The 23215-nt window shown below is 43.0% G+C and overlaps 1 long non-coding RNA gene across 1 annotated transcript in view; it reads right to left on the reverse strand.

Moving 5' to 3' along the window:
- Positions 1-20958, reverse strand: part of LOC132681262 (uncharacterized) — a 32105-nt gene extending 11147 nt beyond the window's left edge. The window contains exons 1-2 of the long non-coding RNA XR_009610968.3: positions 20865-20958; positions 18744-18964 (exon numbers count right to left, since the gene is read on the reverse strand). This is a non-coding gene — a long non-coding RNA (uncharacterized LOC132681262). The remainder of the gene's footprint in view (positions 1-18743; positions 18965-20864) is intronic.
- Positions 20959-23215: the final 2257 nt, after the last annotated feature.

Here is a 23215-nt window from a genome sequence, read left to right on the forward strand (position 1 = left end):
AGAAGTCGAGGGTAGGGGTTCCAGAATCATCTCCTCTGGGGTTGAATTCTGGATCTGTTGCTTATCAGCTGTGAAACCTTGGACAAATTCCTTATCTGTGGCTGTAGTTTCCTCATTGTGTACAACAGGGGTTATAACAACCCATTTCTCATGGATTTGTTACAAAGATTAAGGGAGCTAATACATAAAAAGCTCCTAGAATACTTCCCCACATGCTTATTGAGTAAGCGCTCAATATATACAGTAGGAAAATGGAAACGAATAAATAGAAGGTACTGTATATTTATATAAGAGAATATCACATAGCAGTTAAAATGATTGAACTTTATGCACTAACCTAGATAGAGCTCAAAAAACATGTTGAGTGAAAAAAAATCTGCAAAAACAATTTATTTATGGATGCAAATCGGAAGTTAAAATGGAAAGGTCTGGACCGGGAGGATACCCACCAAATGAATACCGATTATCTCTGGGGAGTCTGTAGGGTACCAAATGGATTTCAACTAATTTTTTTTTTAATCTAAATGAAGAAAATTCTCAAAAAAAAGACAAAAATTCAACATTTGTTAATTCTGAGTTTGTGGCTAGACATTTGGAATATTCTCCGAACTTTTCTGTATTTCAAAATTTTTAAAAAGACATGAACAAAAGTAGGGCCAGGTGTCAGGAGATCTGAGTGCTAGGACCAATTTTCCTCTAAATGACTTTGAGCCAATTGACTTAAACCTTTCAAGATCTTAGTTTCCTCCTCTGAAAAATCAAGTTAAGAATACTATTTATTTCAAGGGAGAGGGGGTTGAGAATTAAATGATATTTGGGGGAAGTTCTATAAATGTTAAGGCTCTATTCACATGTTAAGTAAAATAAAATTGAGTTGTTGGCTTGATAATTCCTAAGACTTCCCTAACTCTAATGGCATAAAGCTAGTAGAGGTGTTTTGAGGAAGAAGCAAGATAATGTATACAAAGCTATTAGCCCAGGAGCTGACACATAGCTTGTAGCAGAGACTGCTGGATGCCTATTCAGCAAAGAGTGTTTCCTTTTCCTCACCAGTAGAGTCTGAATTTATTCTGGGTGGTGATGTGCCTGGATAAAGAAATACTTTGCCAAGTCTCCTATGAAAAGGAGTTGTTGACTGGGCTTCTCGAAATTTTTAAGAAAGCTCCCTCAGCTGGGAGAAGTTTCTTTTTGCCCTTTTTCTACTTCCCTTTTCTGTCTCAGAAAGTAAAGATGATGGCTGACATTCCAACAGCCATCTTGAATCCTGGAGTGACCTTGAACATGTAAGACATATGCTCGGCCTGATGGAGAAGAAAGACAAAAAGTGTCTGAATCCCTGATGACTGTGGAGCTGCCATTACAGCCTTGGGCTGCCCACTTGAGGACTTCTTTTACATGAGGGAAAAGAAATGTGTATATTATTAAGTCACTTATTTGAGTTTTTGTTAAAAGCAGCCGAACCTAATCCTACCTGATATATTTTTTTTTTTTAAATTTTTCTTAACGTTTATTTATTTTTGAGACAGAGAGAGACAGAGCATGAACGGGGGAGGGTCAGAGAGAGGGAGACACAGAATCTGAAACAGGCTCCAGGCTCTGAGCTGTCAGCACAGAGCCCGACACGGGGCTCGAACTCACGGACTGTGAGATCATGACCTGAGCCGAAGTCGGACGCTTAACCGACTGAGCCACCCAGGCGCCCCTGATATATTTTTGTCATTCTGAAGCTGTTTGCTTTCCTCCAATGCATTTTGAATAGGTAAACTAATAAAGAGGAAAATAAGGGCACAACACCTGTCCCTCTGCTATATGGAAAGGACAGGAAGCCCTCAATCACTCTCCTTCTTCCTCACTCACCTGTCTCTTTGCAATGAAGCCTCTCAAGGGTGTGCCTCCAGAGGAGACAAAGCTCAGGGAAGACTGTGTCAGGCCCAGTGTACCTTAGCTGGGCACATTAGCTCCCACTAGACCATTCTTGGCCTGTTGGTGAGTGAGGAGGAACCCTTCTCCCAGGAGTCTGAGGTGGTCAGTGTTTTATTTGTTTCTCTAGGTCATACTCAAGGGTAAGACAATAGGAGACAAGATAGCTCTCCCTGGAAGTGGAAAGGTGAGGAGAGACTATGATTACAGGTTCATTTTTGTCAAATCTTACACTTTTGTGATCCAAAGCTTTCTGTGACCTGATTCTGGAAATGGCAATAATGTACCCTGTAGGGAGCTATAAAGGAATACTAATCAATATTAACCAACAGGCAAGACCTCAGCTATACTCAGGACATATGGAGAGCTAGATTATCATTTTTTAATATAGTAGGAAGAGGAAAGAGAGACACAAGATATTTCCCTAAGCGTTAGTAATAAAGAGGACATAAAAAAGATCCATCAGCTCTTTGGACATGTGTGTAATATGCAAGGTCTCCTGTGAGCAATTCTCTGGAACCAAATGCAATAGCTCCAGCATTTTTCCCCAAGCTACAGAGGTTGGTAAGCAAGTATATTGAAAAAGTAGGCAAAAAGACGGAAAGAGAGAAAGGCAGAGGGAGAGAGAAAGAGCGAGAAACAGTAAAGAAGGAAGGAAGGAAGGAAGGAAGGAAGAAAAGAAGGAAAGAAATGAGAAGTGACAAGAAGCAAAGCAAAGAAGAAAAGGTCCAGAAGCTCCGATAAACTTTCTCCATTTCCTTGAATCAAATGGAAGAGACATAGGTTTAGTGGTTCACTGATGTTCAAAGGGTGATTTCCCTGAATTGGGGAGAGAGCCCAGGAGAGGTGAAATTTATTCTAACTAGAGCAGTGGGACTAACTGCGTCTGTACACAGGGGATTCTAAGTCATGTTCTTAGGGGTGCCACAGAATCTGAGGTGCTCACCTTCAGGAGGTAACTTGAGCCTTGTTCTTAGCCTTATCTGGGTTTTAATTCAGATGCTGCCATTTGTGCCATGGGCAGGCCCCTGAGCTTCTTGTCATCTGTTTTCCCCCATTTCCAAATACTGGGATTAGAACCCCTCATGCGGGGGGCACCCGGGGGGCTCAGTTGGTTAAGCATCCGACTTTGGCTCAGGTCATTGATCTCATGGTTCGCGAGTTCGAGCCCCACATTGGGCTCTGTGCCGACAGCTCGGAGCCTGGAGCCTGCTTCGGATTCCGTTCCTCCCTCTCTCTCTGCCCCTCCCCAATTTGTGTTCTGCCTGTCTCCCTCAAAAATAAATGAACATTAAAAAACTTAAAGAAAAAAATGAATCCCTCATGCGAACAGTTGTTGTGAAGCATGAAGGCTCTGTTGTGAGTGGAAATGCCTGGTGGTGGGCTGGACACAGAGCAGCTTCTCAATAATGTGACTCCTGCCCAGTACCTTTCCTCCTTACTCTGGTCCTGTGTTGGTGCACATGCCCTGGGCTGCCCCCACTGAGATGATCCCCGAGTCTGGACTCAATGGGCAGAGAATAACAGGCAGAGGCATATAAGGGTGAGGCCATGAGATTCCATCCTGATCTCCGCGACAGGGGATTGAAATGCGCAAAGAATTTAAAAACAGTTATTAAACCAGCTAAAATGGGCTTTGCTACCACCTTGGGCTCCCGATTCAAAATAATGTCACGATAAAATATCCTCCCTGAAAAAATCTTGTAATGATCTAAATTTGAAACAATAGCTGCGATTATTGTTGGTTAAGTTTTAATGCTATGTGTAAGCTTGAAATCAGCATGTTTTTATTACGTATTCTTTCATACACATTATACTTTATACGAAAGTAAATTCAGAGACTTCCTGGCTTTGTGGGAATAAGCTACATGCTTTTATTTCATGAACCAGTTCCTAATGGTTCGGAATCGGTTGAACTTATATATATCTGTTTCCCTACACCATCATACCACACATTCCTGTGTCACAACACTAGATTTGGGGTGCCTGGGTGACTCAGTCGAGTGACTCTTGATTTCGGTTCAGGTCAGGATCCCAGGGAGGTGGGATCAAGCCCTGAGTTGTGTTGAGCGTGAAGCCTGCTTAAGATTCTCTTTCTCTCGGGGCACGTGGGTGGCTCAGTTAAGTGTCTGACTCTCTATTTAGGCTCAGGTCATGATCTCTTGGTTTGTGAGATCCAGCCCCTTGTCAGGTCCTGTGCTCTCAGCTTGAGATTCTCTCTGCCCCTCTCGTGGCTCACATTCTCTCTCTCTCTCTCTCAAAATAAGTAAATAAACTTAAAAAAAAAAAAAAAGATTCTCTCTCTCTCTCCCTCTGCCCCTCCCCCACTCATGCACAAGTGCCCTCTCTCTCTCTCCATCTCAAAAAAAATTAAATTAAAAACACCCACTAGAGGGGCGCCTGGGTGGCTCAGTCAGTTAAGCATCCGACTTCAGCTCAGGTCATGATCTCACGGTCCGTGAGTTCGAGCCCCACATCGGGCTCTGTGCTGACAGCTCAGAGCCTGGAGCCCGTTTCAGATTCTGTGTCTCCCTCTCTCTCTGACCCTCCCCCATTCATGCTCTGTCTCTCTCTGCCTCAAAAATAAATAAACGTTAAAAAAAAAGAATTTACAAAAAAACACCCACTAGATTTGAAGTAAATAATGATTTCAGAAGAAAACAATTTGAATTATCTCATTTCTCTCATTGTCTTTGAGCATTTTGAGTGTTATTTCTGTTTGAAATTTGAAACAAGGACACTGATAAACCTGTGGGGTATAATGTTTTTGTTAAGTGTAAATTTTAGTTTGTACCTGAAATATCTTACTGAATGTGAACAATATCTTTAAAATTGAAATGTGGTCTTTAAAAAAATTTTTTTTAATGTTTATTTTATTCTTGAGAGAGAGAGACTGAGCGTGAGCAGGGGAGGGGCAGAGAGTGGGAGACACAGAATCCGCAGCAGGCTTCAGGCTCTGAGCTGTCAGCACAGAGCCCAACGCGGGACTCGAACTCACAGACTGCGAAATCATGGCCTGAGCCAAAGTTGGACGCTCAACCGACTGAGCCACCCAGGCGCCCTGAAATGTGCTCTTTTAAAAGTATGATTGTTTTTAAATGAAAGAGTGAATCCAGTAAATAAAATGTCACCACAATGTTATCATTTCATAGTTAGCCAATTTGTACTTCTTGCAAACATTTTGATTTGATTAAAATTTATTTAGAAGCTAGTGAATGATTCTTTATGTAAAGTAATATTATCACATATTATAAAGAAAGGATCAAAGTTCAAACTGTGATTTGAATGTAAAATTCTTGGACAAAAAGTGCTTTTTCCTTTTACGTACATACAGTAAACTTTTTCTTTTCTTTTTCTTTTTTTTTTACTGGCAAATTATAAAGTATAATAAAGGAAAATTTTCACTGCCTGTGAGATTTTCACTGGCTTTTCTGGCAATGCTATTTTTAATTTTATTTCAAGATTTTGATGAAAATAATTCGGTTGAATGGAGGAAGGGATGTTAACAATGATCTGTTTGGGGGATTAAATACACCAGGTAAGGCCAGTGATCATGTCCTGAGCATGGAATACCCGAGGTGGCTGCTGGGGCCAAAAGCATAGGGCTTCCCAGCTGCTTGGAGAGAAAACTCTTTCTTGTTTCAGGGCACTGGTTTTTCACAGTCCTGTAGACTCTAACCTTAAGGAAAATAGCAGCAGCAGTAGTCAAAACAAATAGCTTCTCCAGGCATCAGGCAGATATTTCCATCATTTTCTTTCCCAAATGGCCCAGACTCAGACTTCCTTTAGTCTCTTTCAGACAATCTAACAGTCTCACCTTAAAACCCACCCACTCAGCCATCTATGCAGGAAGGAGTGGCCAAAGCGTGACCCTTTCTCAGTGAAGTTCACTGATTGCTCCCTCTGGTCCTGTGCTGGGCTGTTTTTCTAATGCCCCCTTGACACTGAATTAAACTTTAATTCTATCTGGGGAGGAAGCTCTGGGTTGGGTTGTGTGGCCCTGCTGTACCATCCACGAGACCGTCTGGGAGTTAATTATGCTGTAACTCTTGCTGCTTGGAGCTCATTAATTCCCCACCTCCTCAGCCCCTTCCCTTCCAAGCTGTTTAGTTATTTGCAGCTGAAGCTGCTCATCACGCTGAAAGAGTCCCTAGGACTCAACTGCACCTCCAACAGTAACGAGAGCTCTTTCTGCCCCTATCAATGCTCTGCTTTGCTGGAGATGGCTCTTTGGGTGATAGAAGCCTGGATTTGCATGCAGCCAGGTCAGTGCCCTCTGTCAAGCTGTCCTGGGCCAGGCTAAGGGGATGCATCGAGTCACTGGCAGCCGGCAGCTAATCTACCTCCTGCATACCATTAACATAGGTGAACACAAATCCACATCAAACCTGGCTCCTTTTTAAAAGGCCATGTTTACAGCCCATTAGTAGTCAGGGCGAGTGAGAACAAGGCTTTTGGTGGCAAATATGCAATCCATCATAGTAATTAAACGGGGTTAAGTACGTACAGCACTAACCTGGAGAGATACAAAGAGTGCTCTTTTGACATCCCAACTTAAAAAACTGAATAATGGCAAGGAAAAGTTCTTGTCTATGCCCCCCACCCCCATCGGTCTCTCTTTCAGTCTATCTCTGCTTCCAGCACCTCTCTCCATCTTTGTTTTCCTCTGTGTTCCGGGTATTTTTGAATCTCACTCTCTATATCTCCGTCTCTCTTTGTTTTTCCAGCAGATTCCTTTCTCTTTTTATAAAATCCTTCTTCCTCGATATAACATTACAACATGTAATAACTTAAGTAAAGTCTTCCAGAAGTTAAAACAAAACAAAACAAAACAAAACTTCACCCCGCTGCCCCTGCTCTCAACACCTTGTGCCTTATTTTAGGCATCCTGCCAATTCTAGCCAGAGTAAGGCACTTGCCATGTGGTTAGATTTTTCCTCAAGATTTCAGAGAAGTCCTGGTACCGCCTTCTATCTCACCTCCTTTGGTTCGGGTTTTTTTGGCTCACAGGCAAAATTTCAAGCCACTCAGCTGATTATATCACCCATCCATCCCCAACTTGAACTTCCCCATAAAATATGGATCTCTGGTGCTTACAAAAGAAGTGACCAAAAGCGCATCTCCAGCCTGGAACATATAATTTCTACCTATACTCTGGAGCGTGTCATAGACCCTAGTGCTGATGTGCTGGGGTGGCAGGGATATTAGACTCATTTCACAGGGCCTTGTTTAATACACAAAGTAGTGCACACCAGTTTAGGATGGGAAAAGAAGAAGTGGACCATATCCAATTGCAGCCATGGTTGGGGGGTGGGGACTGGAGTAGACAGGACGTCATCACCTGTGATACACCTCTCTTCCCTCTAACATCGAGGAAGTTTATAAATTACTTCTCATTAAAAAAATAAAAAATTGCATGTGGTCATAATGTCAAGCAAAGCTGGATTACAGACCAGCTTTAAAATTTGCCTCTGTAGAAGAGATGACTCCGGGAAGGAGAAAGCAAACACTACGAACCGCATTTCTGAAGGTCCTGCTCCAGGCAGACGAAACAAAGCAAGAATTTAGCATCTTCAAAAAAATATATGCGGAATCAACTTATTTTCCATAAACACATATTTTATGCTACAGTAGCCGTGGTATACCCTTCTTCTAAACTGACAAGTTTTACATTGATTCAGGGGGCTTCCCTATTAATAAGTGACTGCAAGAGGGGTCCCTCTGTCCATTAAAATGGACTCTTTAATTAGGACGATGATGTCTGAATTTCTTGTGACATTTCTTTTATTTCCTTAAGTTTATTTATTTTGAGAGAGAAAAAGACAGAGAGGGAGAGGGAGAGAATACAGCTGATGTGGGGCTGGAACTCATGAACTGTGAGATCATAACCTGAGCCTAAATCAAGAGTTGGATGCTTACCCGACTGAGCCATCCAGGCACCTCATGACATTTCTTAACCATGAGTGTCTGTCCTCAGTTTTTTTCCCCTTTACCTCTTTAAAAAGTTATTAAATATAGATACTTATAGAGAAGTGCACAAACTATTAACGTACAGTCTAACAAAGAATGAAGAGGAAACTGCCTTGATCCATTTCAAGGAATGGAACAGCATTACAACCCAGAAGTCCCCATACCCCCAACCCTCTCATCTTTCTGTGGAGGCTTCTCTGTTCTTGCATTTATGGGGATCACAGCTGCCCTTTTCTTTATAGTTTGATTATATGTATATATGTATATATCTATATATCTCTATCTATCTATCTATCTATCTATATATATCATTAAATACTATAGTTTAATTTTGCCTGCCTTGAACTTTATATATAGAAAATCATAAGAGTATATATTATTTCATGTCTTGGCCTCTTTCAGTCCACATGTAGTATCCCACTGTATGAACATACCACAATTTACCCACTCCCACTGGCTCTTTACTGCTATGAACATTTGTGTTTGTTTCCTGGTACACGTGTTTCTCTAGGATTTTTAATCTAGTCTTGATGATGCTTGATCTGGAAGTCTTAAAAGATCAGGAGGAGTTTTTAAGGCCCCCACAAGAAAAAGGACATTCCAAGCACAGGAAACAGGGTGTGGTAAAGCACAGAAGAGTGAAACCACATGATATGTTGGGGGAATCACAGTCCTGTATTATCGGGGTGTGACACAAGTAATTCCAAATGGAGTTCCCAGTATGAGCACGGCAGTAAGTGTTACAGGTGCATTTATAATCCAGGGTAATAGACACATGTCGAGTCTTCATGGTGTGAAGGGGGACCATGTAGTTTGACCCAGTTCTTGTAGGACCAAGATCAATTCTGGGCAGTCTTATATGCTAGGGATCATCAGATTTTAAATGGCAAACAACATTCATCTTGTAGCCAGGTCTGAGCTGGTAAGCAGGTGCCCAGAATACGACGTTTTGAAGAGTCTGAGGCTCTGTCGGGCATCAGCCAGAAAGTCTTGACTGATGGTGTGGAGGTCATGTGTCACGGATGTGCTGACTTTTATTCAAATGCCCCTCTCTGTGGTAGTTCGGGCGCTGCGGAGGAGCGCTTCAGAACAGCTCATGCTGTTTCACATATTGTTTACTTTACTGCATGTATAATGCTGCTCTATTCACCAGAGTTGCCATTATAAACGGCATCAGCCATCTGTGTGCCTGGAAAGAACAGCTACTGGGGCAAACTAAATTTGACCCCCTCCCCCGGCTTTCAAATGACAGGACTAGGAGGTACTGAATATCAAGGTCTTATTTAAGGAATAAAACGATAAGCTTTGAGCCTTGCGTGCTCTCATTAGAGCAACCGCATTTATTAAGAGGCGAACAAACAACAATTTATGTGTTGAGCCTCTCTCTCTGTCTCACTCTTAAACCAAAATGATCTCAACACTCTGGCCCACAAGCCGAAACGGTACAATGCATTTATAGCAGGTGGCTTGGTTCACTACTCTGACATTGTCAATTTTCGGGTATTAAAAACAAGCCCTCTGAATTCGAACAAGGCTTTGCCTCAGGTAACCTGGTTATGGAACACGTGTGCCTTGGATTCGGTGACCAGGAAGAAACAGGTCTATATGCTAAATTAATATTATCAGTGGGTTATTGGCACACCTATGGAAGGCAAAGAAGTGGCAGCCACACAGGTGGACAGACCACAGTCGCACGAGATGGTTGGTGCCTGGCAAACCTAAGGGATCTTTGACTTAATAGAGACAACAAACGAGACACTTGCAATGCCATATGAGCACGTCTAAGAGTAGCTCCTGGTCATGGTAGGAAAGAAAGGTCCCAAACATTTTAACACTGATATGCAGGCCCAAAAATCCCAGTAGAAACCATTCTTTGTTATGTGAACTTGGATGCATTCTTCGTCATCACTGAATTTCACTTTGCTTGTGTGTAGAATGAGAAAAATGCCTCATAGTGTTAAGTGAATCTAATCAAAGGAGATCATGTATATAAAAGTCACCTTTAAATTATAGAGCACTGAACAATATTAGGTATTATTATTATTATCTCATAAGGTTATTGCAACGTTCAAAAGAGATTATGTACAGGAAATCACTTGGAAAAACCTGTCTGGAAGGGTAGAAACATAAGGTGGTAGTTGCAGTAACAGTATCAGAGCTTTTAGTTATGGGGGGCTAGAGATACTGTGAGAAGTACGTTAAAGAGGGCAGAAGAGCATTGTGGGAATAAAAAGTTAAGAGCATTTTTTAAAATGGGATACGAGCCCTGGAATTTTCCAGAACGGAAGCATCGGTGTCAACAGAGCTGTACACAGGTTAAAAGTCATCATTCAGCTGAGTCCATGTGGCATCTTATATTTAATAGGCACTTTTGATCATAGGAAAGGGAGACTGACTCAGGTTACAAGGAAGAAATGGAGATTCATTGATGGCTACATGCAGGCAGAAATCTGTACCACACCTCATGGGAAACTACAAAGAGCCAAGTCTCATGGCAAATGGAATGTATAGCAGGAACTGGGAGGTTATGCAGGATGAAAAGCAACTCTAGGAAGTGGATTATCTTGTTGCCCTAGAGCGGCAGGAATTGTCTAATTTCTGCTGTTCGTGTCACTACACAACCGAGTAGCTCATCTTCTCTTCTGTATGTCCCTTGGTTTCTGCTTTCTAGTACTCCAGACTTACCTTCGCTCCTGCCTACCCAAGGTTTCTCTTGCCTGTGGCTTCTGCTCTTCTAGGTTTCTGCTGTCAGCTTCTGTTTCCTTTCCCACCTTCCAACTCATGAATCTCTCTCTCTCTCTCTCTCTCTCTCTCTCTCTTTTTCTTTTTCTAATTCACAGACTCTTCAGGCATGAGAATCTGAGAGGTTCCACTTGTCCCCATTGTCTTTACTGGCTGTGACTTTTGTATCAGGCCAGCTCAGACTGACTGCTCTTAGGTCAGGCATCTGTGCCTGGACCAGTTACCTGTGGTCTAGGAGGTAGAGTCACATGATAGGAATATAGTAATTTATGCTTCAAGAACCTATTAGCTCGGGCCTCTTAGTGGGACCCTCTTGGATCAGTGTGAATCAGGGGTGTGTTGGTGGGCATGTATTCCAAAGCTTCAGTATGTACGTGAGGGAGCTAGGAGTTCTGCGGTTTACTTCTCATTACTAAGTCAATCGGAGCAGTGCGAGGAACTTTCTGTAAAGACAAACAAATGAAACGCCCCCTTCCCCATACAAAAATATGACGACAATAGTAAAGAAGGTGAAGAAGAAGGAGGAGGGAAAGAGAAGGAAGAACAACGTGAGGCTTCTGAGGTATCTTGTGGGATAAGCCTTTCTATGAAAGCCATTCTGGAAAGAGACAGGAAATGCGTGCTCTAAAGTGTTAGGAATGGTGTACTTGGCCAAAGCCGAGCATTATTTTGGATTCCGGTTATTTTACCTAAAGTAGAGTCTAAATAGCTTCTTTGACATTGTTAAGAATCCCAGAATTTTGGAACAGAAAGAAAGCTCAAGGTAACCCCCTTCTCATGTTGCATGGCCTATCCCCTTCTCTTAGAGAAATGGAAGTAAGGGTCTCCAAGGCTGAGTGGCTTGAGCAAACTGAGGGTGCCTCTGCTCTGGGACAGCAGAACAAAGGAGCGATTTCAACCGAGCGATTCTCTGCCCTAGAACTGCTAACTCTGGTCAGCTGGATTCCACTTGGGCCCCTGTAGAGATGAAAACATCATCGGCTTGAAAAAGTTACCCCTGCCGTTTGGAGCAGCTGGCCTGGAATTCTTGTCAATATCGCCCGTATAAAATAGAAATCTGCTTTTCCTGTAAGAGTGTGGCATATTTTCTATGATTTGCCTTCAGCTCTTGAGTGTTTACATGCCATTTCTGTATGTCCCATCCTCGCCTCCAATACTCAGCCTCAAAGTTGTTACCGGAAGTCTAGAAGAGGAAGCCATCTTGATTTCCGGGTGCTTGTGAAGGCTGTGGCCCCTCATAGCAAAAGCAAACCAAACAGCAATAGCAAAATGCCCCTGCTGGCTTAATCAAACTCTCAAATTTAATCACACAACAATGGCTATCCTGGGCGAACCTTTTTCTAAGTTTTGCATTCTGCCAAAAAAAAAAATTTTATGTATATTATATAAATTATTTATAGTAAAAATTATTATATAAATTTACATATTATATATATATATATATATATATATATAATTGAATGTATTATAGCAGTAGCCAAGGTTCTCATTATTCTAAAGTGATAAACAAAACAACCACGATGTGTGTTAGGTATCTGCTCTTTTAACTGTGTGGCCTTGGGCAAGTTACCTAGTCTTCGTGATTTACTTTGTTTCTCATCTGAACACTGGGGTATTTATTTTCTTAGCACTGTGCCTGGCTTATAGGAAATGCTTAATAAACATTGCCTAGTAATATATACCATTTCAATTAGTCATCATAAGAAGTTTATGAGGAACACAGCTCATACGACATGAAGTAATTTGCTTAATTTCTAGAACATAGTAAGGATGGAGTTAGACTAGGGAACTAATTTTTTTACTGCAGTTAGGTGGTCTTTTTGCTTCAAACACCCCCTATAGTTAGGAGGATGTCCTGGAAAAGGTCTCAGTGCTGGAAGATTTATTTCTTCCCAAAGTGGGCTGGGCAGGGGGAATGCCAGTGAACAATCTGGATCTGAGTCTCTTCACCCAGGATTCGGGAACCCCAGTGTAGTCCCTGCCTCAAGGCCCCTCTCGTACTCGGCACTTGAGGGCTTCCTGAATGCTCACCACCCCTCTGCTCTGACAGGTGGAAGGATCTGGGACTCTGGAGGTATTTGACGAGAGCCGTGCTCCTGCTCCACCTCTGCCTATGGTTTGGACTGTCCACCATGCCCTAAGGGGCCTCAACACTTCATGCCACACAATCTAGGCTCCTCACCTTGGAAAATCAACACAGTTGATTTTCCCTTTCTTCTTTCGGTAGTTAATGTGCGTGGAATCACTCAATGAGATTTACTGAGGGCCCCCCCCAAAACTTGATAGGCTTTTCTTAGGTGACAAAAAAAGGTGGCCTGACTGGGGAAAAGCCACACTGTTGGCCACCCAACACTTTGTGGACTAAAGTTCTGAAAAGTCCAAAGCATGGCACAGGCAGGATTTTATTGGCACCTGGAAATAGGCCGATCGGCAGCTTGTTCTCAGAAGCCAGAGGCTGATCTGCCCGCATTTGGTGCCCTGGGAGAGAGGAGTGAAAACCTAAGTGAAAGGAAAACTGGGATTCGGAGAAACCAGGAGGAGTTTGGAACAGGACTTTTGTGTAGGTCATCTGGAAAGTGTGCCCCGTTAGGACTTACGCATAAAAATAGCCTCAAGAAGAGGATAGGGGCGGGCTGGGGTGGAGAAGTGTCTGTGTGCCCAGAAATCCACCCAAACGCACACATGGCCACATGCAAACACCTCAAACAAATGTGTCCCCAAGGACTTAGACTCCAGCTTATTATGTAATCGCTGAATTTGTGGGCTTGCTTGTCTAATTCAAGGAAAGATTTAGACTATTTCCACTATCCTTCCAGAGACCGTGGCTAAATGACCAGATGGGAAAAAGCCTACTGCCTGACCTAACTGCCAGCAGCCCATGAGTGTCCCAGACGGTGCAGATTTGTAGCAAAAGAATTATTATTACTCCTTTTCCTCCCATGAAGAAACAAAAGCCTCCACTCTTGACCTTGGCATTCCCTTGCTGCTGTCTTCTCTTCCGTGACACCTACACTTGATTTTCTTTATCTGAGGTATTCCAGTGAATATTTGCTGAATTTTAATTTAGATTGAATGAAATTCAGAAGGCTGAAGCTTTCCGAATTTCAGACCTGCTGAGAAAGGTGTGTGTGTGTGTGTGTGTGTGTGTGTGTGTGAAAGAAAAGTTCTCAGCTTGTCTCATCACTGAAAGTCCTCCTGAGACCTCTGAGCTCAATTGGAGGAATAAGGCAGATTGGTTACCCTGTCTGATGGGTTTTATCAAAACGTGAGAAAACATAGTAATGAAAAATGGTGGGCTGAATTCCTTATCATTCAGGGAGGGGTTCTGTACAGGTAAACCAGCCCATAACTCACTTGCCTCACGACAGTTTTTATTGCTCTGTTTCAGTGCAGTTTTGAGGAGGGAGGAGAATTGCCCGAGACAACAGATGTGGGACTCTTTTCTTTCTCCCTGTCCTGCGGATAGGCCTAAGGCTCAGCCCAGTGACTCACTGTTGTGGTATTATATGGCTCAAGATTAAGTGTGTGCTGTGGAAAGTGTGGGGCAGGATTTATCAGTGAGAGTTCTTCCTTTGAAGTATCAGGGCAGGCTACTTTGCTGATGGTTTCTGGAACCTGGCCAAGCCCCAATATGCTGTGAAAATAGCCGTCTTAGGTTCTCTTGGCACATGAGCACATTTGCACTTGATTCTCAGACCTCCACTGCTTTCTGATGTTTTCTGAGGCGAGTGTTCTTGGGAATTAGGGCCCGGGGCCAGATTGTAACCCTGCCTGTTTGTGCCTCTTCACATGCCCCATCCAAACATAGTTTTGATGGCTCCAGATACGGGTTGTAACATCAACTTGAAAATGACTATCCTTGAGTTCCAAAGTGCAGGCTTGCTTTGAGTCGCTTTTGGGCATTTAGGTATAAATTTCTCGATAACTCACATTTCCTGCTGCCCTGCCCCCCACTAACAAAATGTTGACGCTTAAGGGGTTTTACTGCAACATTGCTTTCCACCGCAATGTGTCTTTGCATTTCCAGCTTGAAACTAATGCAATATGCATGATGGAGAAAAACCTCAGCGATGTCATTACGACTCTACCAGTAAATTAAGAAGAAAAAAAATCTATCCTTCTCTGGTGAAAAATCCATCATCTATCTGCCTGCATCTTTCTCCTCCCACCTCTACCCATCATCATACTGTTATTAATTTTGAGAACAAAGGACATAAAAAGCTAATTATGTGAGATTCCCAGACACCCTTCCAGAGGTTAAAATATCAGCCACATTTCTCATCACCCAGCTATGTGTAATAAATAGCTTCCTTGTAAATGCAGATTTCCCAATAGACTCCCCACTTCAGGTTTCCCTCTAGCCTGGGAACCAGACTCTGTCCTTCATCTAAATCTTGCCAGCCTGTGTTGAAGAACCCATGTGTAACCTTGCTGAGCATTTATTTCTCTCACCTTTCTGAGAGGGCAGACCCTTTAATAAAAACAACTTGGTGTGACAGGGCTTGAATCTTAGAGAGGGCTCAGGCAGCTGTCAGGTCTGTATCCGTGGACCTCCTGCTTGAAAACATAATTGAATGTAGTTGCAGGCTGAGTTCTGTTGTGAGTTGAGTTGTGTCCCCGGCCTTCAAATTCACACATTCAAGTCCTAACCCCAGTACCTCGGAGTGTGACCTTCCTTGGAGATAGGATCTTTGCAGAAATAATCAAGCTAAAATGGAGTCATTAGGGCAGGTCCTAATCCAGTATGACTGGTATTCTTATTAAAAGGGGGAATTGGGGGACATTCACACACAGGGAGAATGCCATGTCCACATAAAGTGGTCATGTACAAGTCAAAGAGAGAGACCTGGAACAGATCATTGCCTACAGCCCTCAGAAGGAACCGACCCTGCTCATACCTTGACCTTGGGCTTCTAGCTTCCAGAACTGGGAGACCATACGTTTCTGTTTTCTAAGCCACTCAGTCTGTGGTACTTGGTTACGGTGGCCCTAGCAAACTAAAACAGGTCCCTTGGGTAGCAGACTGAGGAAGGGGTTAGCACGAAGGAGGTTTGTAAGGGAGTGCTCTGGGGATACATTCCTGTGGAAGAGAAAGAAGCAGACTGGGAAGGAGGAGACATCAAAGTGGGTTGTAGTCCCAGGGAAGGCCTCAGCTGACTCCACGGGAAGTTCAGATCTAGGATGGCACTTCATAGTTGGAACATGGGTCTGGGCCTTTGTGGGCTCCTGTCGATCTATCATTGGGTGTGGGCTTCCTCTGGAAGGAGGTATGACCTTAGCTAAGGCAGTTTTCTTCAGCTGAGGTAATCCGTGAAGAGGGCTGACAGTGGGAACTGTCTTTTGGGAGCAGTCCCAGCGGGTGGAGGCATGAGTCAGTCCTTCCTTCCTCCGGAAGGACCTGGGTGGCACTTCACAGCATCCACCATGACGCCCGTTATAATAGATTCGTTGACTGAACGATGGCTTGTCGAATTTCATGATTTTCAAAATGGAGTTTAGCTTTCTAAGCTGTGGTGCTTTGTTGAGTCCTCCTTTCCTCCTCTGCCTTAGAGATGAAGCAGGCTGTGGCTCCCTGTCCTGGAGCCTCTTCTGGGAGAGAGGTGGGCTGTGGGAGAGGTATCACTCAACATCTGGACAGAAAGACAGAAACTGCTCTGGATGCTTCAGACAGAGAGGGATGAATAGAGAAAAAAGCTTACAAAGGTGCTGGAAGGTCTGGAGGGAGCGCGAAAGGAGGGAGATATTCCCCAGAGATCAGGAGGCTGGTTTTGCCTGGCGTTGGAACCTCGAAGCTCACACTCTCTGCCCGGCTGCTGCTGCCGTCACCGCTGCTATCGGATCTTGCTGTTTGCTCTGAACAAGAACTCAGGACTCCGCATTTTGATGTTGGTGAGATGAGGCTGACACTGCCAGAGCTCAGATTTACCTGGAAGCTTCCGGACCCCATGGTTGCTGTTCCCATTACTACTGCTGTTAGTGGTACCACCAATACCAGACAAAAAAGCCTCTTTTTCCCCCTATCTTCTAGTTTCCCTTGTTTCCAGGGGACAGGTTCCCAGTCTCCTGCCATTGAGAGGAAATCATGGAAGAAGGGGCAGGCATCTGGGACAGCAGACAATCATCCTCTGAGGGGCTAGTCTAAGAGACATCGGTCAGCGGATGGTCCTGGGAGGGCAAACCAATGACTGGAGCACTGCAGAGAAATGACCCCTCCCCAGGAGCAGTGTCCAGCTCTGGAATTTGACTGATCATCTGCTGCTGTCTACTTCCTGCTCCACATCCCTCTACTCCCTCTGAGAACAGAACTTGCCCAGGATATCTCATGCCTAGGCCAGCTTGGTAAAAAGGAGATTTGTTTCTTTTCTTTTTTTTTTTTTTAACGTTTATTTATTTTTGAGAGAGAGAGAGCATGAATGGGGAAGGGTCAGAGAGAGGGAGACACAGAATCTGAAACAGGCTCCAGGCTCTGAGCTGTCAGCACAGAGCCGGATGTGGGGCTCGAACTCACGGACAGTGAAATCATGACCTGAGCTGAAGTCGGCCGCTTAACCGACTGAGCCACCCAGGCCCCCCGAGGAGCTTTGTTTCTAGAGATGTTAATTACGATCTGGTAGAAACCAAGTTTACCAGCGCTCAGCCAATATGCTCCTGACCATACCATGTCATTGCTGCAGCAGTGGCAATGACCTTCCTTTTCCTTTCTTTCTGATTCCTGACAGGAATGCTGGGTCACCAATAAGCACAATGGGACATTGACCACAAAAGGGCCAACTGGATCAACTAAACTACCCAAGTACTTCAATACCTGGGCAAGCTGATGTCTCAGTTGAATTTATGGTTATTTGATTGAATTCACCAAATAAATGTTCTCTGGACATATTCATGTCTCTGGGACATTAATAAACTAATAGCATCTACCTTATCATGAATAAAACTTCTTGTGTTTATTATCTCTTAACTTTTTTGAAGTGATTTTGCATCATTTTCGCCCTTGTTTCAGCAGCCTTATGATACATCCTAAGCTGTCCTTCTTCATTCATCCATTTGTGCCTTCAGGAAATATTTACTGGGTCCAACTATGGGCAAGGGTTTGTGTTATGTATAGCAGCAGCAGAAGAAGAAGAAGAAGAAGAAGAGGAGGAGGGGGAGGAGGGGGAGGAGGAGGAAGGGGAGGAAGAAGAGGAAGAAATATCCCTACTAAGGAATTTATCTTCACAAAGTAGGAGTCTGCTTTTGCAAATAAAGTACCTAAATTCAGAAAGAAAACTAGGCACTGATACCAAGACTTCAGATTGGCAAACCCAAGCCATTCGAAATAACTCCCTTCTTACTGAAAACTAACACGACACATTCAGTAAGCATTCAACTCTGAAGATTCTAGTTGATGTCTCTTGGTATCTCAAATGTCATCTGACTATAGATTGATACGCATTTGGTATCAGGTTGCCATGATGCAATTTCATTTGTCCTCATGGAAGGTGACCAAGCAAGGCTTGGTGTTTTCCACATCGCTCAGCTTTGTAGATACAAAATAAGCAATATATTGTATTCCTTCTGCCTAAGCATGTGGTTGGTATAATTTTTTCCACGGATAGCTGAATTCAACAGCCTGTGCGTGGCGGTTCAAGATGAGTACGAAATGGTAGGCGATGAAAGCTGTTAGAGAAGATCCCTGGGCTTCACTAGGCATTGCCACCGGAGCCAGTCAGATTACATGGCGAGGTCAAAGGTGCTGCCAACTCTTACATACCAGATTCTTCTCTCCTGGGAATTTAACCCACAACCAGACCCCCCATCGCTCCTGAATTTAAGAGATGTGGTGAGAATTTTTATCCAACCAACACTGTAGTTAGTAACTTGTAACTACCACCAAGCATCTTGTTCTAGCCCCCTAGCAACTTCTTTAAATCACGGAATATTCAGGATATCTCCTCCAATCATACTCCTGGCTTAAAATAATAAGCAGAACCCATTCTCCTCCCTTTGGAACTGCTACTACGCTCAGCAGAAGCACTGTTGTCATCATGGTTTCCTTTTGATGCAGGTGTTACAAAGGGGAGAGAGAGAGTGTGGTTGGAGGAGGCAAAGAATAAGAAGGAAAAGGGACTTACTTCGATATTCCTTGTCTGTAGGGTGCCAGCAAGATTTCCTCCTGCACGTTGGGGATGAAGGCCCATCTGGTGAAAGGTCATCCTTGGCAATAAAAGCTTTGTTCAATTCACTTAAAAATTGTGAAGTGTGTCCTGTGCGCCAGGCTTTTTTTTTTTTTTTTTTTTCATTTTAGCTCCTAGAATTATCGACTAATTTTTCCCGATACATCTGGGATGTTTCCCTAAAATAGCAAAGAAGAGAAGACAATTTTGTGGTGCCACGGTTGTATATGGGCTTAATTTGAAACTATTAGTTTCATTAGTCTTTATATTCTAATTATATCTCTACATTTCACCCTGTAACACTCTGTTGCTCAAACAAGTTGGCTCAGAAAATAATTGCCATGTTCTTGCACAGCGAATATACAAAACAAAGGGCCATTGTGCCAGGGCTGGAAGGAGTGTTTTTTGATTGTTTCTCATTCCCTTCAGCGTTTTCAATAGGAGCCAGCCCTGAATGTTCAGTAAGGCCTCTGCGCAATTAATTGGGAGCCATCAAGCAAACCCTGCCAGGGTGTGGGCTTACCCGGACAGGCTTCTGACTAGTCATCTGCTTCTGTCAGGACTTAAGGACATTTATCAAAGTTGTATTAGGCTGTTGGAAAATCTGTTGTCTAATTCTCGGATGTTCTTTCCTTGGTAGAGGTACCTACATGTTGCCACCAGGACATTTGACTTTGTAACCATCCCCCTTCATCTTGTAAGTCAGAGGAACGCAGCAATAATGTAATATGTTGTGTTTGCAAGATGATGGAACTCTATAAGAGAGTTAATCTTTACAGAGCCACAGACTAGTAGGGAGCCTCCATTAGAACCACTTTGAAATGAAGAAAATATAACAGGAGAAAAGGAATTAATCTCTTAGAATCTCTCCATTCATGATTTAGTTTTGATATGGAGTTCAAGAAGAATTAATTATCCCAGTGCACGTTGGCCATTTCTCAAGATACATTCTCTCTATGAGGATCAACATAGGGCATCACCTCTCCATGGCCATCTTTGGAGACCCTAGGGTTCTGCTTCCAGATCAACAATCCATGATATTTCTCGAGCATCTGAAATGTGTCCAGCCTTGTATTTGATGATGTGGCAAAGAGACGGAAAACATTATTCTTAATCTTTAAAAACATCTCTAGTCTGGCTGGAGAGGTAAGGTTTATGCAAATGAATTAAGAAAACTATCAGATAGTATATAAACCAGTGCTACGTGTTCATGGGTCAGAGTTTCTTCTCTTGCCATCAGAACAGAGAAAGGGCAGAGAACATAAAGGCTCAGAATAACCAGGGAAGGCTTCTTGAAGGAGGAGAGGCTTGAACTGTAGAGAAAAGAAAGGTCTAACAGGTTCTTTAGATTTGTGAACTTCCAATTTCCTCAATGCCACAGTGGAACTTCATTTCTCCCATCAGCCAGAGTGAACCGTGGAATACAGAGAGTTTTTGCCTCTGTAGTGATAGGCAGAGAACACAAGGCCATGTCGAGATACAGATGATGGCAGGCTCCCTCCTAGTTGGTGACTCACACCTCCACCCCGGGGGTGCAAGGCTCAGATCCGTGACAGAAAATTACAGGCTATGGGCTTTCCAGCTTTCTCCTGAATAGACGAAATCAGGACTATTGTATTTCAAGATGGGGAGATTTTCATGTAGCACAGAGGGCATTCTGATTGAGAGTCTGATCTGGCTAGAAAGGAAAGCTCGTATAAGAAAGCAGTAGGAACCAAGGTTTGCTGGGAAGGGTGGTAGCCTACTGCTAAAGGGTACCGAGGTTTGACAGGATGCAGTGATTAGGGGAGATTAGTACCTTTTGCTGGGCAGGCTAGTACATGGGCAAAGAAGCCTTTTAGATATACTTGAATGGAAGCGTCTTACTAAAAGGACTGGAGGCAGGGAGGAAGCCAGAGTCAGGGAGATGGCTTAGAATGCAGGTTGTAGGAGGGGGTAGAGACAGCAAAGTCAGAAAAAAAAAGGGCAATCAGCAAGATTTTGCAAGTAATAGCCTTGACGACCAATGTACACAGTGGATGAGGGAGACTATGAACAAAAAGGAGGAGGGTATGGAGCAGGCCTTGATCTTAGCGTCACCTTGCAGCTTCCCAGTGCTCTGTCTTCAAAAGCGGTTTTCCCACCTTGCACACCTGCTGGGTGACAATTCATGTGCCACTCACGATCCCAAAGTAGTATTCTGAAAAAAAAAAATCTTTAGGGGTGCCTGGGTGGCTCAGTCGGTTAAGCGTCCTACTCCAACTCAGGTTTGTGGGTTCGAGCCCCGCGTCTGGCTCTGTGCTGACAGCTCAGAGCCTGGAGCCCGCTTGGGATTCTGTGTCTCCCTCTCTCTCTGCCCCTTCCCTGCTCGTGTTCTGTCTCTCTCTCTTTCTCTCTCAAAAATAAATAAGCATTGAAAAAAGATTTAAAATTAAAAAAAAACAAAAATCTTTAAAAATTTTTGGTAAAATACACATAACATAAAATGTACCGTCTTATCTGTTTTTTGAATGTACAGGTCAGTAACGCTCACTCACACTGTTGAGTACCTGATCTCCAGAACTGTTTTCCTATTGCAAAACTGAAACTCTCTAGCCATTGAGCTGCATTTCACTCTCCCACCAGCCCCTGGACACCACCTTTCTACGTTCTGCCTCTATGAATTTGACCATTCTCATATAGCATTTGTTTTTGTGACTGGTTTCTTTGACTTAACGTAATGTCCTCTAGATTCATCCATGTTGTAGCCTTTATCAGAATTCCCTTCCTTTTTAGGCTGAATATACTATTCTGCTGTAAGCATATGCCATATTTTGTTTATCCATTCATCCATTGATGGACACTTGAGTTATTTCCACCTTTTAGCTATTGTGAATAATGCTACTATGAACATGGTGTACAAATACCTTTTCAAGACACGGCTTTCAATTCTTTTGGATATATACCCAAAAGTAGAATTGCTGGATCATGTGGTAATCTTCCTTTCAATTTTTGAGGAAACTCCACACTGCTTTAGACAGCAGCTGCACCATTAAATTCCCACCAACAGTGCATAAGAGTTCCAATTTCTCGGGGCGCCTGGGTGGCTCAGTCGGTTAAGCGTCCGACTTCAGCTCAGGTCATGATCTCGTGGTTTCTGAGTTCAAGCCTGGCGTCGGGCTCTGTGCTGACAGCTCAGAGCCTGGAGCCTGTTTCGGATTCTGGGTCTCTCCCTCTCCCTGCCCCTCCCCCATTCATGCTCTGTCTCTCAATGAGAAATAAATGTTAAAAAATAAATAAATAAATAAATAAAGAGTTCCAATTTCTCCATATCCTTGGCAACGCTTATTTTCAGTTTGTTTGCTTTAGCCATCCCAGAGGGTATGAGGTGGCCCATCGCTGTATATTGAGGATGTGCAGTTTCTTTCACTAGCTGTAACTCTCTTTCTTTGCCATTTAAGAAAGTGTAGTGGAATACATGGGTTTTTGGGTGACTTTGAAAGGCTAAGCAAATTTAGTCGGTTCTAATTCAGTTTTTGTAAGGGAACTCATTCCCACACTTTGGTATTCTCTTATGAGTAATAACTTACTTGTGATCTTCCTTATCCATGATTGAGACAGAGCAGTCATTTATGACATTATGTCATAATGACATTATGACATTTATGACATTATGACATCACACTGAGAATCACTCCTCACTGAATTCTTACACACCCAGTGCAAACAACACATTCTCTCCTAGATTGATGCTACATAAAGGAAGGGGAAAAGCAAAAAGAGCCAATCACGTAACAAGATTTTATTTCTTCCCAAGCGGTTTAGTCAGAGACACTTATCAGGAACAACATCCCTCTTCAGCTACAGAAACTCTGAAGAAGGTTTGGAACCCACATCAGAGCATCTATCACTCCTCTCATGTCACTATTTAGTAATTATATTTTGGGGGAGTGATACTTACCTGTCCAACTTGGCCATATAATAGCATCCAGAGAGAAAAAAAATTATAACAATAAAAAAAGTTTTTAATTTTTTCTGAGGTGTTATCCATTGGGATAGAATTTGATTTAATGGAAATTTATGTGGGTTTTTTTTTTTTTTTTGCTTTTTTTTTTTTCCAGCAAGGAATTTACAACTGAAGAGTGCTATAGACCAATTAAATAGTATTCCAAATACACAGTGGCTTTTCTGGCCCTGCAAAGACTATGAAAAGTGCTAGACATAGCAAAAAGAAAAAAAATGGAATAGAAAAAAGATAGGCCTTTGGCCAGGGCATCTGGTGACAACTTTTTCCCAGAAATTTCTCCTCAAACCAAGGGGAAGAAAACAAGGTATGTAGGTAGGATGATGTCAGGCCAACAAGAATAGTCCGGTGGATTCTGTGTCTGCATGATTTCCAGTATTGCTCTACCTGACTGCTTTATCTGTAGTCATTGACCCCTTAGGTAATGACAATGGAATTGTTTTTTGTT

This window comes from Panthera onca, chromosome A1 (genome assembly GCF_046562875.1).
Source record: "Panthera onca isolate mPanOnc1 chromosome A1, mPanOnc1 haplotype 2, whole genome shotgun sequence".
NCBI classification, from domain to species: Eukaryota; Metazoa; Chordata; class Mammalia; order Carnivora; family Felidae; genus Panthera; species Panthera onca.